The 17920-nt window shown below is 44.1% G+C and overlaps 1 long non-coding RNA gene across 1 annotated transcript in view; it reads right to left on the bottom strand.

Annotated features, from left to right (window-relative positions):
* The window catches only part of LOC124035339, a 58044-nt gene that overhangs the window by 35 nt on the left and 40089 nt on the right, over positions 1 to 17920 (bottom strand). The window contains exons 2-3 of the long non-coding RNA XR_006838725.1: positions 2196 to 2315; positions 1 to 263 (exon numbers count right to left, since the gene is read on the bottom strand). The exon at positions 1 to 263 is cut by the window's left edge and continues 35 nt beyond it. This is a non-coding gene — a long non-coding RNA (uncharacterized LOC124035339). The remainder of the gene's footprint in view (positions 264 to 2195; positions 2316 to 17920) is intronic.

Raw genomic sequence — 17920 nt, 5'->3', positions numbered from 1 at the left:
AACATGTAGTGCTTCTCTCCAGAGTCCGACAGATTCTTGTGGGGATTCTTTGCACCGGCTGGTGTAGCAGAGCAATGATTCCATCACGGTTGGTTGTGGTTTGGGGACACAAGAGATTTAGTCCGATCGGGCTCAGACTTTGGCACTATGGCCAACGCCTAACCGTAACAGCCTTTTCCACTTTCAGCTCCCTCAGTGGGCTCAACTGATTCATACCAGACACAGCCGTACATGAGTACAGCATCAGCAAGCCATCCGTATTTCTATAGAAATAGAAACATAAAACAAATCATCCAAATAGAATGTATTAATTTATTCAATAATTAACTTTGAATACAAAATACCATATTAATATATTTACTTGTTTATTTGAATAGCAAGTTCAAGCAGAAACACTTGCACATACCTAAACAACTATTAATTTAAGTAGTACTATTAAATTTGACAATTTCAGTGTTATGTTTAATTTACTAAACTATTTTAGAACAATTAGATAATGAACAATACTAATATAAACATTTTAAAATAAATGTTCGAATTTGGGATATTATGACTGATAATTTTCATATAGCAAATGTCAATATTGTATTTTATATTCATGTCAATACGATTCATGTGAATAATTATTCAATTTAATTATTCAGAACAAAACTTTTAATTGAAACAATAATTTCAGCACCTGTGCTCCGATGACAATTGTTTTATATAGATCTCGGGGATAAAATGTAAGTTGAGATGTTTAAATAAAATACTTTACCCTATGATGTAAGTAACATGTTTAAATAAAATACTTTAGCCTATAATGCTTTGTGGTAAATGCTGGGCTGGTTTACTGCTATGTGAAATGGAATAAAACTGCCACACGTCACATCACCTGTGCTGTGGCCAGCTGAGGTGGGGATTTGGAGAGGAAAGGGGCTCCTCTGGCACCAGGGGAGAGAGGAGATAGAAGGGGGAGGAGATGGCTGGACTGTTGGTTTGGAAGAGGGTGAGCGAAGGGGCAGGTTAGATTCTGCTGCGCCCCGGATTCCCCCAAAACCCTTTTGTCCATTTACTCCGTTTTAGAGTGGCTTTATGGAGAGATTGCTTTCTTTGTGCTTTCCCAGAAAAAAACATAGCAAAAACACCTCCGGCACTCCGCTAGAAAAAGACGCTCACAAAAGCATTTATAAATGCCTTACCGTCCGAGATCAACACGCAGGACAATGTCCCCTTTTCTCAGCTATTCTAAATGGAACCTTGCTGATAATGAGCACCTGAGCACACACTGCTCCATAAAATAACAACGTCCCAAAGCCTGCTGTGTGTTGGCCACAACTTTCCTGATAGGAATGTCTTTACAAAAGGATGCTACTGAATTAGACACCTCAGTCCAGAGGCACAGAGACATAACCAACATGTTTCCACCTAGGTCAGGACAACCACAGCTATTCAAACAGCACAAAGAGCATACGTTAAAACCCAGGACACTGACAACCCAGACGCAGAGAGCTGGGAGAGAGGAAGAGCCAAGGCCAGATGGATGATGACAGTGACAGAGGTACACAGCAGTAGGAGTAGAGACCCCCTGCCTGTCCCACGGCTCACAGAGAGGTCACAGGCACCTTGTTAGAATACACCCGTCTAGCACTACCTTCCCCAGGTCAAGTCACTGTGGTGCAAGACAGAGTACAGGTAAACATACTGAACCACACAGGTTACCAGGAGAGAGAAAGCAAGGACATGTCTATTGTATTTCACTCTATTTATCTGGAGAGAAAAATATATATATATTTTTCATTGAGAAGCTTTACTGGAGTGGAGAGGTTTCAACTATTCAAATCAATACAACAACACATTCCTCAACTAATACAACATACTGCACATTCATTTCTTCAGAGTACTTGTAAAGAACTAAAATAATTTGGAATCAACAAACCAAAACACTATTATTATTGGGGTCTGAGAAAATATTAACCTAAACCCAGTTTAAATTCTAAATCATTGAAAAAAAAACAGCAATTATCACCAAAGTTTTAATAAATTAGATGGTCTTACAGCTGAACATCCTTTGTTTTTCATACAAGCTACATCACTCTAATATGTACATGTGTGGTACAGCAGTTGAAGCTAAAGGCAGAGACGATCATGTTGGAGTATCAGAGGTGATTCTGCCTTCCTAAGACAGTGTGAGGTGTGGAAGAAGGTGCCATTACCTTAAGATAAGCATGTGACGTCTTCTCAGGTGGGCATCTAGCAAAAGAGCATCTGGCAAGAAAGGCTGAGGGCCTGGGGTGAAGCCATGTTCACTCTGCAATTCTTTAAGCTCACTGAAGCTGAACAACACAAAATGCACAAGAGAGAGAGGGAGAGAGAAAAGATTTCAGAGTCTTTTTACCCCCGTGTTCTATTCCGTGAATTGTGGAATCATTGTAAATCTTGAGTTGGGGCACAGAGATGGTGCAGATGGGGACAACATGGGGACATAAAACTGAAGCATTACTATACACATTATTATAAACAATGTTTCCCATTCCCTCCCTTGGATGAGCTATTTCAATGTCTCTCTTTCCATGCCAGGAGCATTTACGACTGTAAATGATACCCCCGGCTTTTAACATGTTCTATGCACTTCCTTGTTTTCTGGCTTTAATAAAAGGACGAAACCTTGCTTCTATGTGCATGAAATGGACTGTATGCCCAGTGCGTGTATATGTGTGTGTGTATATGTGTGGAGCATATGTGTGTGTGTTTGCACTGAATGAGTGACAGACTAAAGCAGCCAGACATGGGGGGACAGAAAATGTTTTTTTTTATGATTATATTTTTTTAGGGTGGAATGACCTGACACCAGCTCGGCAGGGGCCCCAAGGGGACAGCCTTAGAAAGATGAGAGATGCACAAGGATAGCGACTGCAACAGTGAGAGGAGATGAGGAATCAGAAAGAGATGGAGGAAGAATGAGGAATGAAGACGGGAGGGAAAGAAGAGGCCGGGAACCTCACAGAGCGAGAGAAAATGAGACAGGAGGACTCTCTTATTTATGCCAAATACACCAGACACTGAATCCAAAATATCTCAGCGGTGCTACCCAGCCTAAATCACCCGCCTGCCCCTCATCACAAATGGGGCTGTGGCCAGACACAGAAGCAGTGGGAGAGAACGGGCGGATCAACACGGCACCGCACGAGCTCACACACACACAACAAAACGTTGTCATCGTGCCAGTGCACGACTCACACACACACGCCACATTAAGTGTTCTTGGGGGCTATACAAAATCAATGCCTTCATAATCATGTCCCCCTTTTTCAAAATCAACCCAATCACACATCAAGGGCAGTTGGGCAGTGACTGGGTGCTATTGTGTTTTCTTGTTGTTTTGTTGGGTTGCTTTTTCATGTCTGAAATGAGGCGTCTGAATGGCATCGGGGTAAATGTGCAGACTGTGCAGTGGGTTATCCTTGGGCTTATCATGTCAGGCCATACCAATTCATTTCATATTCAGCAGAATGGCTGTTCACTGCAGGGGGTTCATGGCACTACCTATCCCACTCCCCCTTTTCTCTTTGATTTGGCTCATTTGAGCGGCGCAGTCCCCGGCAGCTTGATAGAACTGCCACCTCTGTGACTCTGCCCCCTGGAAGGGGATAGGAGGGGAGGGAGGGAGGGTGTTGGAGAGGATGGGGAAGGCAGGTTGGGGAGGCCTCCCCGAGAGCGCTGCCGTAAGTGACGGGTGAGCAAGAAAGGCTCAGTGTGCCACGCCAGGGAAACCTGAACAGGGCCCACCATCTACTGGCCGAGACGGGGTACTGCCAGGTGGCATCAATAGGGGACCAGGGAGGGGACAGGAGGGGGGGTCAGCGACATGGCCTCTCTCTCATCTCAAGAGATATCTACATATGTATCCATACTTTTTGTGTTACACACAACCATATTTTGATTTTATTTATTCAAAATCCTTGTCTTACAAGTAATCAGAAGCAATCAAATATTTTCAGACTCAGGCTACTGCAGTCAAAATCAATTAAATGATTGAAATCTAATTTGACTCATTTCCAGGTATGCATATAATCATTTTATCATACTCATTCATGAATTACACAAAATACTGAAATAAAATGAAATATTTAACTACATGCTTTTGTTGATGTGGTGCGCTTGGTCTCTAGCATGGTAGAACAGGAATGGCTGTTTGCATTGATTTCCCCCAACATGCACCACTCCCTGCTCACTGTGAATTCTGGTAGCTGAGAAGAGCTGAGAAAAGACAGACTGTGAGCAGAGAGACCAGCGTTTCCTCTCAAACGTTTATGAAGCCTAATTGCAAAGCAAATTATTTAAAAAATACAATCTTAAAAGAGGAAACACAGAGACGGAATTAAAAAAGAACCTGCTCCTTTTTTATTACATCTGACAAGGTGCAGAAAATGATCCCTTTAGGTCAAACGTACAAGAGACATAACTGCCTCAATTGCCCATAATGGCTCACATATGTAGCCATGGCCTCCATTTTGCCTCAATCAATTTCAAACACTCAAATTCATACTTATATTAGACATGGAGAGAGTGGGCGTTCCCAGCTCCGTGTGCCCGGTCAAAGACGGGAGAGAATGAATTCATTAAAAAAATAAAATCATAGTATTTCAACCTTTCTATTTCCGAAGGTCATGTTAATTTATCACAACGGGGTGTGAGACGGAGACTGGACCAAGGCTTGAGTGTATAATGGCATCGGGACCAACGGCTTTCGATGTGGGGATGAGGGGAACTTCAGCGCTCGCTCTTTACCTTAACTTAGGCTTTTTGATTAGATGTCCAGGTGCACCATAACCTTGAGGTTCCACAGATGAAAAGGGGAGCAAGAGGCGTGGAGAAAGAGGGAGGGTTAAAACGCAGACAGACTGACAGACAGACACGGGCAAGATAGAATGGAACTGCATGGGGCAAACCTATTCATAAGGAATTTCCATCTCCCTCCTTCCGTACATAAAAATAAAATACAGCGAGGCACCATTTACCCCCCCCCACGCACCCCATGAAAAAATACATTTAATTTTCCCATCCCCGCCACAGAGCGACATTCCCCTCCTGCAGGCTCCCCCCAGTTCACCCAGTCTCTCTAATACTTACGCACTCGTTCTTTCTCCAAGCAAGGCTCCATTTTGTAATAAGTTCTGAGAAAATGGAGGAACAGCCTTGATGGGGGAGTAAATGGAGGAACAGCCTTGATGGGGGAGAAAATGGAGGAACAGCCTTGATGGGGGAGAAAATGGAGGAACAGCCTTGATGGGGTAGAAAATGGAGGAACAGCCTTGATGGGGGAGAAAATGGAGGAACAGCCTTGATGGGGGAGTAAATGGAGGAACAGCCTTGATGGGGGAGTAAATGGAGGAACAGCCTTGATGGGAGAGTAAATGGAGGAACAGCCATGATGGGGGAGAAAATGGAGGAACAGCCTTGATGGGGGAGTAAATGGAGGAACAGCCTTGATGGGGGAGTAAATGGAGGAACAGTCTTGATGGGGGAGAAAATGGAGGAACAGCCTTGATGGGGGAGAAAATGGAGGAACAGCCTTGATGGGGGAGAAAATGGAGGAACAGCCTTGATGGGGGAGAAAATGGAGGAACAGCCTTGATGGGGGAGAAAATGGAGGAACAGCCTTGATGGGGTAAAATGGAGGAACAGCCTTGATGGGGAGAAAATGGAGGAACAGCCTTCATGGGGGAGAAAATGGAGGAACAGCCTTGATGGGAGAGTAAATGGAGGAACAGCCTTGATGGGGGAGTAAATGGAGGAACAGCCTTGATGGGGGAGTAAATGGAGGAACAGCCTTGATGGGAGAGTAAATGGAGGAACAGCCATGATGGGGGAGAAAATGGAGGAACAGCCTTGATGGGGGAGTAAATGGAGGAACAGCCTTGATGGGGGAGTAAATGGAGGAACAGCCTTGATGGGGGAGAAAATGGAGGAACAGCCTTGATGGGGGAGAAAATGGAGGAACAGCCTTGATGGGGGGGGAAAATGGAGGAACAGCCTTGATGGGGAGAAAATGGAGGAACAGCCTTGATGGGGGAGAAAATGGAGGAACAGCCTTGATGGGGAGAAAATGGAGGAACAGCCTTGATGGGAGAGTAAATGGAGGAACAGACTTGATGGGGAGAAAATGGGGAGAAAATGGAGGAACAGCCTTGATGGGGGAGTAAATGGAGGAACAGCCTTGATGGGAGAGTAAATGGAGGAACAGCCTTGATGGGAGAGTAAATGGAGGAACAGACTTGATGGGGGAGAAAATGGAGGAACAGCCTTGATGGGGGAGTAAATGGAGGAACAGACTTGATGGGGGAGAAAATGGAGAGAAGGTAAAAAAAGAAGAGACTAAAACAAAACAATAAAATAATGGATAGGAGCTGGATGAGGGTGTTTGTGTGTGAATTGTTAGTAGTGTGGGGTTGCATGTGTGGGTGTCAGAGCATGCAGAGTAAAAACACACATCTGTTGTGTGTTTGTGTGTTAATATGTGTGTGTGTGTTCTTGTATGCGTGCGCGCGTGTGTTTGTGTGTATGAATGGGTTAATAGAGCCGTGGAATCCCTAAAAACCCTCATTGTACCATTTGCTTATTTAAATTCAATCACACAACCTTGCTGAGCACTGAAGTAGACGGGCGGCAATATGAAGGTGATCAGCTGACCAATGAGGTAAGACTGCAATTCTATTCCAGCGGCTGCCCCCCTGCCTATGAGAAACTGAGCAGAGAAGAAATACAGCACTGTCGTCCCTTCATACTTTTCACCCTCTGGCTAAGGCAACAAAACACACAGGGGTGTCATCAAGGTTGTACTACAGCACATAACCTACACACTAACTGATATAAACACTTGAACACAAACAACCCCATTCAAACCTCTCTACATAATGGAATAATTTAATTGCACATGTGCTCAATTGGCTTCAGCCAAGTTGCGCCCCAAGTTCAAGATTAATAAACCTCAGCAACTGATGCAGTCTCATATAAAAAGAGCTCTACACAGAAGGAGAACTTAGACTGCAGAAACTCACAATGTGGGAGAGGAATTAGGACCATAAATTACACCCCAAAAACTAAACAATGTGTCAAGTGAGACGAGTTTAGATTTCCAAGTCATTCATGCATACCTTATATGGAGGGAAAAGAGTATATGGTTTGAAACAGATAATGGACTATTACTATTGCAGGCCCACAAGTAGAGACTGTGTGATGGGGTGAGCATTTTCAATTCACAAGAATTCATTGCTCCCTGAGACACAGTAACACCTGTTAGCTACTGACACCTAGCATTGTTGCTAACTGTGGTATCAACTATGGACTCGGTGATGAGCTGGTTCAGCCAGGTAGTTAAAGGCAATCTATGCCCATTGGGACAAACTAGTGATGGTTCAGACAGGAAACGCCACATATTAATTTAACCATTTATTAGAAGTTGACAATACATGCAGTGCATTAGTTTTAGTGTTAGGCTCCGCTCATGTGAGCTATAACAACAGAGATGGTATGCTATACCAATCCCCCTGACTGAACGAAAGCAGAGTCCAAACAGGTGGAGGCTGGGGTGGGTGGTAGGAGAGAGGAAATCAGACACACATGGTGAGTAACACGTTACAGCATTAGCATGTCTCCAAGAAGACCGGTGCAAAGCTTGCGCACGGAAGCCATCAGAGAATGTGTGTGCAAACCTGGTCGACTAAATAATAAGTCTGATGAATCTCTGTGGTGCAATATCAGATGATGCAACACTCAGGTTTCCTGCGCTTGATGTGTTGTCCAAAACAAAAAATGAAGATATAATCATATTTACCACGATAACAGTATTACATATGATAATGTACCTCAACATCTACCCAACATTGCAATGAGTTAAGGATTAGTGGTTAGCTGTGATAAGCACAGAGTGTGGCTGAGTGTGGTGGGTTCCCATGTTGATTGGGCAAGTGACAGAGCTAAGTGGACAGCCAGGTCTGGCTATCTGTGCTAACCACTCTGGGATCTGGACTTGGGGACAGGAAGCAGAGAGCAGGACAGCCACTTCCTGAGGTCCCAGGGCTGAGGGCCAAGGTCTTGGGGGAATGTTAATAGGTGGTTAAGACTGCATCGAGGATTGGGGAGATAGCAAAGTTAATTACAGCTTTGCTGGAGCTCCCAGCTTTTTTCTGTCTCTGAATAAAAATATGTTTTTCATTTATGGTGTCGACGAGATCAACGGTTATCAGCACCTCCGGAGGGACGGTGGGGGGAAAACAATCACAGATTCTTTCACACAATTTCTCCATCTAATTTCCCACCGTGCATTTTGGGAACAAAATTAATTTCCTCGGCTATCTAATAAATCAGAAACAAGTGATTGCTGTTGGTGCCAATCCAGGCAGGCACAATGAGATCTCCCACTGTTCCTGTTCTCACAGAATGAATTGCGTTGTCTTCGTCTCCCTGCTGAAAGCTGAGAAACGTCACCCAGATTGTGCTGTAAGCCCTGCCAGGGATCCCCTCCAGCACTGCACGACCAGTCTGCTTCTCCCTCCCTCCCTCCCTCCGAGACTTCTCATGCTGAGGAATGCTTTATTGGTCAAATCATTAGCAGCAGGGTAAAAGCAATGGCACCGCATTCTGACACATTCAAATTTCTCACAGCACCAAATGTATAGTTATCTTCTTTCATCCCTTTACTTCCTTGTTAGTTCCTACTTGTTCTTGGTAAATCCACTCCATTGGTTTATCATAGCATTATCTACTCTGCACACTTATAGGAGCTCTGCATTACGGCTTTATTATTTATGGACCTATATTGTGCTTCATAGACTACATTATACATGCAGTGTCTTGTTAGATTCTATGCATGTTTTCTGCATGACTTCCCTTTGAAACAACTGGGGAATTTTGAACATTAGCTATACGCCAAGATGCCCCAGGCTACTTCAGCAAGGTTATTGAGCATTAAGAGTCTGAATGCACATCCATGGAGGTGAGGGGAGTATCTGGGAGGGTGAACCCAGTTCCCCCCTTCCTCCAGTCTGGGCCGCACTCCGGGGGAGGTTTCTGGAAAGATCCTTTTCGAGAGGGTGGGGGGGTGGGGACAGAGTGGAGTGGGAAGGAAGGGTTAAACGATGGTGTTGTAAAACATTTATCTGCTTCAGATATCCCAGACCGCATCCCCTGCCATTACAGAATTACCCTAACTGCTGCATTACTGTGGCTGAGCTGAGAGGCCGTGCCGAATCCCTCTCCACCGGCCTATTGATTTTCACGCCCAGAGACAGTGTGCTCCCAAAGGGCAGTAAATTATAGGGCATTTTACAGGGAATTACACCTGCACTGGAAACTTTACAGGGACACGGGTGTCATGGATCCTCTGTCGGCCGAGAAACTGGAGCTAATGTGGAGCTCAATGTAGTCCGGCCACGCACTTACACACACCCCGTTACAGTACACATACACAGAGTGCATGCACACACTTGTAGTAGAGTACAGACACACACATAGCAGCAGACAAACACAGTATATCAAGGTTTCCCAGGAACAAAAAGTGACTCCCCCCATCACTGTGGAATTACAGTCAAATAACAGATCCATTGAGACCATTTCATGATGCAACTAAATGCCTCACTGTATCTGACCCACAGCTTGGCAACAGATCTCACCTGGAAGAGAACGTACACAGCATGGGCCAAGGATGCAGGTGTCATAAAGTGTGTGAGGGCTTTATAGGGAAAAGTGAATATCATAAGGACTGGATTAAGTTATATAGTCATACAGGAATCAAACCATCTCTTTGGATTCTCTTCATCATTGAGTATTCCAGCATTTTTATAAGCCTATCTCTCACGCAGGAGCATATATCAGAATAAATCAGAATGTCCAACTGTGTGCAGACTAGAACCTGCTGGGGTCTGATCCATTGACATCAATCCTCACAACATCCATATCCATGTGTTTGTTTGGGAGTGACCATATCCATGTGTTTGTTTGGGAGTGACCATATCCATGTGTTTGTTTGTTTGGGAGTGACCATATCCATGTGTTTGTTTGTTTGGGAGTGACCATATCCATGTGTTTGTTTGTTTGGGAGTGACCATATCCATGTGTTTGTTTTGACCATATCCATGTGTTTGTTTGGGAGTGACCATATCCATGTGTTTGTTTGGGAGTGACCATATCCATGTGTTTGATTTTTGGGAGTGACCATATCCATGTGTTTGATTTTTGGGAGTGACCATATCCATGTGTTTGATTTTTGGGAGTGACCATATCCATGTGTTTGATTTTTGGGAGTGACCATATCCATGTGTTTGTTTTTTGGGAGTGACCATATCCATGTGTTTGTTTTTTGGGAGTGACCATATCCATGTGTTTGTTTTTTGGGAGTGACCATATCCATGTGTTTGTTTTTTGGGAGTGACCATATCCATGTGTTTGTTTTTTGGGAGTGACCATATCCATGTGTTTGTTTTTTGGGAGTGACCATATCCATGTGTTTGATTTTTGGGAGTGACCATATCCATGTGTTTGATTTTTGGGAGTGACCATATCCATGTGTTTGTTTGGGAGTGACCATATCCATGTGTTTGTTTGGGAGTGACCATATCCATGTGTTTGTTTGGGAGTGACCATATCCATGTGTTTCTATACAGCACTAAGAGTAATGGTGATAATTTACCGTTAACATGTGTGTGTGTGTGTGTGTGTGTGTGTGTGTGTGTGTGTGTGTGTGTGTGTGTGTGTGTGTGTGTGTGTGTGTGTGTGTGTGTGTGTGTGTGTGTGTGTGTGTGTGTGTGTGTGTGTGTGTGTGTGTGTTAGGTTTAGGGTTAGAGTTAGAATGAGTGTCAAGGGTTAGGTTTAGGGTTAAGGTTAGAATTAGTGTCAGGGGTTAGGTTTACAGTTAGGTTTAGGGTTAGAGTTAGAATGAGTGTCAGGGGTTAGGTTTAGGGTTAGAATGAGTGTCAGGGGTTAGGTTTACAGTTAGGTTTAGGGTTAGAGTTAGAATGAGTGTCAGGGGTTAGGTTTAGGGTTACAGTTACAGTTAGGTTTAGGGTTAGAATGAGTGTCAAGGGTTAGGTTTACAGTTAGGGTTAGAATTAGTGTCAAGGTTTAGGTTTACAGTTAGGGTTAGAATTAGTGTCAAGGGTTAGGTTTACAGTTAGGGTTAGAATTAGTGTCAAGGGTTAGGTTTACAGTTAGGGTTAGAATTAGTGTCAGGGGTTAGGTTTAGGATTACAGTTAGGGTTAGGGTTAGAATTAGTGTCAGGGGTTAGGTTTAGGATTACAGTTAGGGTTAGAATTAGTGTCAGGGGTTAGGTTTAGGATTACAGTTAGGGTTAGAATTAGTGTCAGGGGTTAGGTTTAGGATTACAGTTAGGGTTAGAATTAGTGTCAGGGATTAGGTTTACAGTTAGGGTTAGGGTTAGAATTAGTGTCAGGGGTTAGGTTTAGGATTACAGTTAGGGTTAGGGGTTAGGTTTAGAAATTCATTTTAGGGGTTTGGGATTAAGTTTAGGATTAGGGTTAGGTTAAGGCTTAGGTTATAGGTTTAGGAAAAATAGGATTTTTAAAGGGAATCAATTGTTTGGTCCCCACAAGGATAGTAAAATAAATGTGTGTGTGTGTGTTTGATCCTGGCTCTGATGCAGTGCTGTTTACAATAGCGTGTGTCATGTCAGAGTTACTGAGAGGCAAAAGCCCCAAGGATAGAGGTTAATACGGTAGAGAGGAAGACTGTCTCCTCTTAACATGTGATACATGCCTGAAACAAGACAGAACATACAACTTGACAAGAGTGCAGAGCTAGGATATTTACTGTAAACAAAATTACATGAAAAACAGTAGGTTATTTTACCCTGCTCTTCAAGTACAAGAAGCTACAATAGGCTGGTAAGACATGATGTCAAGGGGGAAGAATCAGGGTTGGTTGACTAATAAAAGTCTGTTTCTCCGTGGCACCTGGTTATATACGGTTTCATTTCATTTCTTCCCCTGCTCTGCTCACGCCTTGTAAAACTGGCTCTCAACACCAGCGTACGCTGACCTCCAGATAGCCCCTGAAACATGAAAGGCCTTTTATCTGTTCCAGGTGTGGACCAACTCATGCTGCATATGGGCCTGCATGTGTGCTAGCCATGCGTGCATGTGTGTGTACGCACATATGTTTGTGCATAAGCAGATTGACATAACACACCACCTGGAGTGTCGAACTAAAAATGTGAGTTTCAAACATGCAGGCAAGAGGAATTTACATAATGCATTGAAACTTGGACTCTCTCACACACACACACTGAAGACTGGGCATGCTGAACTAACTATATCAGTCCCAGCAGTCAGTTGTGTGTAGTGAGGCTGTTGACTCCCCTCTCTCCGCTGGACCCCAGTGTCTGTCTGGCTGTTGGCACGACCAACAGCCATGCAGGTTGAACTTGACCTTTCACCTTTCACACTTGACATCTGAGGTCCCAGCTGGCTCGGAGCAGGTTGAGTTGGGGTGGGTGGCACAGCTGTGTGGGAGGGGACCATACGGGACAGACTGCCCTCTGACACAGGGAAATTCAATTGGAGCATATTAGTTTCCAACCAGTTGAGTATCACTCATTGTGGCTAATTGGAAGCATGGAGCAGGGATGGGTGGATCAGTATAGAGAGTTGTCAGGTTCAGCCCTTCCTAAGGAGGCTCAACAAATCAGCCACAGAGTTCACCAGCACCCCTCCATTTTTAACCTTTGATACATATTGCTGTGGTCATTATTTTCAATATTTCTGTCCCACACTGTCAAACGCATTGCGAGTTTGATGTATGAACAGTGGTCCATCACTTAAATCCTTCCCCGGGACAGCCAATGGGTGGCCTGGTTATGCTGTGTGGTGTGGTTCCCCACAGAGGCCCAGACAGAGACGGATGGGGGGTTGCAGCTCTGGCCATGGAGACTCTCCTCAGGACAGGTTACATATAGGACTGAGAGAGAAGAGATGATCCTGAATGAAATCTGATCTTCCACAGAGCTGCTCATCCGCTAACTGTCATTTCAGCAGATTGGACAATCGTCCGAGATGAAAATAAAACAGACTCTGCAGGATGCACAATGGGGTTCTGGGTAAGGCTACAATGAGTGAGGGGACATTAATCTGATACATGAGTAATATGTTAACATGTCAGGATACATACTTACAAGCCCACAAACACACGACAACAAACAAGCTGCTAGATGTAACAGACTGGACCAATCTGCCTCGCTGTGCCCTGCTCTATGGCAAATTAAAAACAAGGAACAAATCATAATGAAATTGGGTCCCATCACTCCGCACCAACCCCATCCCCTTGCCTTTTCTCCCCTGCCACCCCCAATGTCTCTTTTCTCCACAATCAGTGTCAGAAGAAGCGGTGAGGAGCGGTTTGTGAGAAACACTTATCTGGCGCAGCGGCAGAGCCCTGTTCCTACACCCTTTATCTCACCAGGAGATGGAATTCAATATACAAAAACCCCATCATGCAGCAGCATCACGCCTGCGCCGGGGATAAGGGCAGGGTTGCCAGGTAATTGGATGGTGGTGGACGAACACAAGGTTTGAGACTACCCGTGGAGGAGTGGAGATTACAGGAAGGGGTGGGGGTACTGGGGGCTGGGAGGGGGAGGCAGAGGGAAGGAGAGGTGTTTCTTGACAATCTTTCTCCATATCCACCTTACCCCCTCCTCCCACCCCGCCCGCCAGCTCCCTCTGCAATCTGCAGCCCCACAATACAGTGTGTGTGTGTGTGTGTGTGTATGTGGCTTCGGTTCCAGCTCTAATAACAATGCATGTCACACCGCAACCCCCAAAAAATTAAAACACCACTGCTTTGTTTCCTTTCTTCCTGTTGTTGTTTTTATCCCCCGTGCACATTAATTAGGAAAATCACTCACATCCATGACATTTAAATTAAAATGACACCAGATAATGTCATAACAAGAAACTGAATACCATTAAAGAGCTAAAATAATGTATTTCCTTTGAGATAAATGTAAATGGGGAGGGTGATGATCCCACACAGAGAAGTGAAAAAGACTCTCCGAAGAGGAGCACACAGGAAACCCACCCGTACACCATTTCCCTTTCTCTCCCTCCACTTGTTCTACCTCGGATAGCGTAAGAGAGAGAGAGACCGAAAAAGAAAGCAAGGGACTGCGAGAGAGAAAGAGAAAAAGTAATTCCTCTGATTTATTTATGACGCAATGAAGGCATACTGAACGCATCAGAACAGGCAGCAGTGGTCAGACTGTCAGGGAAGATGAAGTGTCTTCATAGTCGAGTGAGCGAGACGAACGAGGGACAGGGGAAAGAGAGAGAGAGAATTAGAGATGGTGAGAAGCAGGTGGCTGTACTGCAGAAGGGTGTTAACCATCGCAACAACGCACTCGCCACAAAATGGCCACTTGGTTCCCTCCGACGGACGGTGCTAGGAGGGGGGCCATCCTCACAGCCGCTATCTCATCTCCCGCCTCCGCACCCCATTCTCCATCCTTAACAATTTCTCATATTTATGGATGGTTTCATACACCACACCACTGACTAGCTCTCCACCTGCATTGGGTTTCTCCAGGAAAGCACAAAATGTTTCTGGATTCTAATTTCAACAATGATTTCTTAGCTTGTTAGTAAATTCTTAGCATGATGTTGTGTAATTAAGCTGAACATTTGTGGGGGAAAAGGTACAACAAAAATACAATTTCCGATAATAATTGCTTTGAGGGGGGGGGGTATAAAATGTCTAAAACAAGAGAATATGACATACAAAAACATCCAGTATGTGATGTATATTAATGATACTGTTGTTCAGCCTGTTATGACTGTGTTACAAGGTTTCAACTAGAGGATAATCAGGTTTGTGAAATACTACCAAAACACAACAACATAAAACATCCATACATATGAATCATCTTATAACATGTTCTACACCTGCATAATCAAACTATTAGGCAGATGCCAGAGAGAAGCCAATATTAGAGCAGAGCAGAGCTGTGCTTTAAAACACAGGCTGCAGATGAGACCACCTCCAGGGCAACATCTCCATCTGCAGGCAGAGAAAGCCAGAGCACCAGGCACAAACATCCTGTTTGTTATTCACCATAACATGGATTCTCAAAGGTAACTTATCACTTTACTTGTCTTATTTGTCATTTTTACATTCTTCATGTCAAATCACATCCAAGAGCCCTCTTCAAAGACAGAGAAGCTGAAAAAATTGTAGCAACCAAGCCATTCCATATGTATAATTTAAAGAAGTAATAAGATGTGTAGGGATGTAGCAATGATAGCACAAGTAATACATTCAGGAAACTTGAGCGGTGGAAAGCTAAGGGACACTTATGTGATGTGATGAAAAGTTGATTGGAAAAGTACCATCAAGTTATTTAATCCCTTTCCTGATTCAACCTTAATTCTGCCCATTCCACCTCATGGTTATGTGAGCAGGGCAATTTCCACAGACAAGCTGAAATCACCTTGACAAAACACACTCATATTTATATAACCAGGGCTCCCAACTGTAATGCCCCTGCAAAGATTTATTAACAGTTTTCAACTCTGCATGTATCTCAAAAATACCCCTGATTTCACATAATTTAATGGCTCGCAGATGGTCCGGATTCAAAAAGCTTGGTCAGAAAATACAGCCGAAAATTTGCTGCGCTTTCTAATATTGCCGGCATTCCAGGCAGATGGGAATATACTGGAATGGAGCATAAATGTACTTTTCATATTTTCAGGTCTGCTCTGAATCTCCACCTCGTAGGTGATAAAAATTGGACGTCTGCAGCTTCGATTCAAATAAGCTGAAGAAACGCAGAACACATCCATCTTAATGCTGCAGAGAGAGGGAGAGATATGGAGAGAGAGCGGGATAGGAGAGAGAGGGGGGAGGGAGGAGTGGAGAGAGAGCAGGATAGGAGAGAGAGTGAGAGCGAGAGAGGGGAGAGGAGAGAGAGCGGGACATGAGGAGAGAGGTAGATAGAGGAGAGAGAGAGAGCTAGATAGAGGAGAGAGGGTGAGGAGAGAGAGCGGGACAGGAGGAGAGAGGAGGAGAGAGCGCTAGATAGAGGAGAGAGGGAGAGGAGAGAGAGCGGGACAGGAGGAAAAAGGAGGAGAGAGAGCTAGATAGAGGAGAGAGGGAGAGGAGAGAGAGTGGGACAGGAGGAGAGAGAGCTAGATAGAGGAGAGAGGGAGAGGAGAGAGCGGGACAGGAGGAGAGAGAGCTAGATAGGAGAGAGAGAGAGAGCTAGATAGAGGAGAGAGGGAGAGGAGAGAGAGCGGTACAGGAGGAGAGAGAGAGCAGGATAGGAGGAGGGAGGGAGATAAGAGGAGAAAGAGAGGGAGGGAGGAGAGAGGGATGAAGGAGGAGAGAGAGTGAGATAGGAAAGAGAGAGTGGGATAGGAGGAGAGAGAGGGGGAGGGAGGAGGAGAGAGAGAGAAAGGGAGGGAGGGAAGAGAGGGAGGGAAGAGAGGGAGGGAAGAGAGGGAGGGAGGAGGAGAGAAGAGAGGGAGGGAGGAGGAGAGAAGAGAGGGAGGAAGGAGGAGAGTGTTCCTGGAGAGTGAGCTCTCTGAGTGGCTCAAATAGTAGAGAGGAGCTCTGGGGAGACTTCAGACCCCACGGAGCCTCTGGTGCTTTACACTTCTACACTGCACCACTGTTGATCTAATTTTCAAGCCAAATGAGTGCAGAAATGGTTCTTTAATTCCTAACTCCTAATCGGGGGATCAAATCAAATTGTATTTGTCACATGCTCCGAATACAACAGGTGTTCTTACAAGCCCTTAACCAACAATGCAGTTCAGAAAATATTTGATAAATAAACTAAAGTAAAAAATGTAATAAAAAGTATCATAATAACATTACATAACAATAACGAGGCTATATACAGGGGGTACCGGAGTACAGGTGAGTCGAGCTAATTTGTACATGTAGGTAGGGTTAAAGTGACTAGTAGCAGCAGCTGTGTAAAAACAAAGGACAAAGGTGGGGTCAATGTAAATAGTCCAGGTGGCCATTTGATTATTGTTGAGCAGTCTTATGGCTTGGGGGTAGAAGCTGTTAAGGAAACCTTTTGACCTAGACTTCAAGTCTATGACTTGGGTGACTGGAGTCTGACACTTTTTTGGCCTTCCTCTGACACCGCCTTGTACAGTGGCCTTGCAAAAACATTCATCCCCCTTGGCGTTTTTCCTATTTTGTTGCATTACAACCTGGAATTTAAATATTTTTATTTGGATTTAATGTAATGAATATACACAAAAGAGTGCAAATTGGTGAAGTGAAATGAAAAAAATAACTTTTCAAAAAATTCTAAACAATTCAAAAAGGAAAAGTGGTGCATGCATATGTATTCACCCCCTTTGCTATGAAGCCTCTAAATAAGAGCTGGTGCAACCAATTACCTTCAGAAGTAACATAATTAGCTAAATAAAGTCCACCTGTGTGCAATCTAAGTGCCACATGATCTATCACATGATCTCAGAATATAAAGTCGAAAGTTTACATACACCTTAGCCGAATACATTTAAACTCAGTTTTTCACAATTCCTGACATTTAATCCTAGTAAAAATGTCCTGTCTTTGGTCAGTTAGGATCACCACTTTATTTTCAGAATGTGAAATGTCAGAATAATAGTAGAGAAAACGATTTATTTCAGCTTTTATTTCTTTAATCACACTCCCAATAGGTCAGAAGTTTACATACACTCAATTAGTATTTGGTAGCATTGCCTTTAAATTGTTTAACATGGGTCAAACGTTTTGGGTAGCCTTCCACAAGCTTCCCACAATAAGTTGGGTGAATTTTGGCCCATTCCTTCTGACAGAGCTGGTGTAACTGAGTCAGGTTTGTTGGCCTCCTTGCTTTTTCAGTTCTGTCCACACATTTTCTATAGGATTGAGGTCAGGGCTTTGTGA

The sequence above is a fragment of the Oncorhynchus gorbuscha genome, linkage group LG05, assembly GCF_021184085.1.
Source record: "Oncorhynchus gorbuscha isolate QuinsamMale2020 ecotype Even-year linkage group LG05, OgorEven_v1.0, whole genome shotgun sequence".
Classification (NCBI taxonomy): Eukaryota; Metazoa; Chordata; class Actinopteri; order Salmoniformes; family Salmonidae; genus Oncorhynchus; species Oncorhynchus gorbuscha.
Note: the sequence above shows the minus strand (reverse complement) of the source record. Positions and strands in the feature narration are given on the sequence as shown.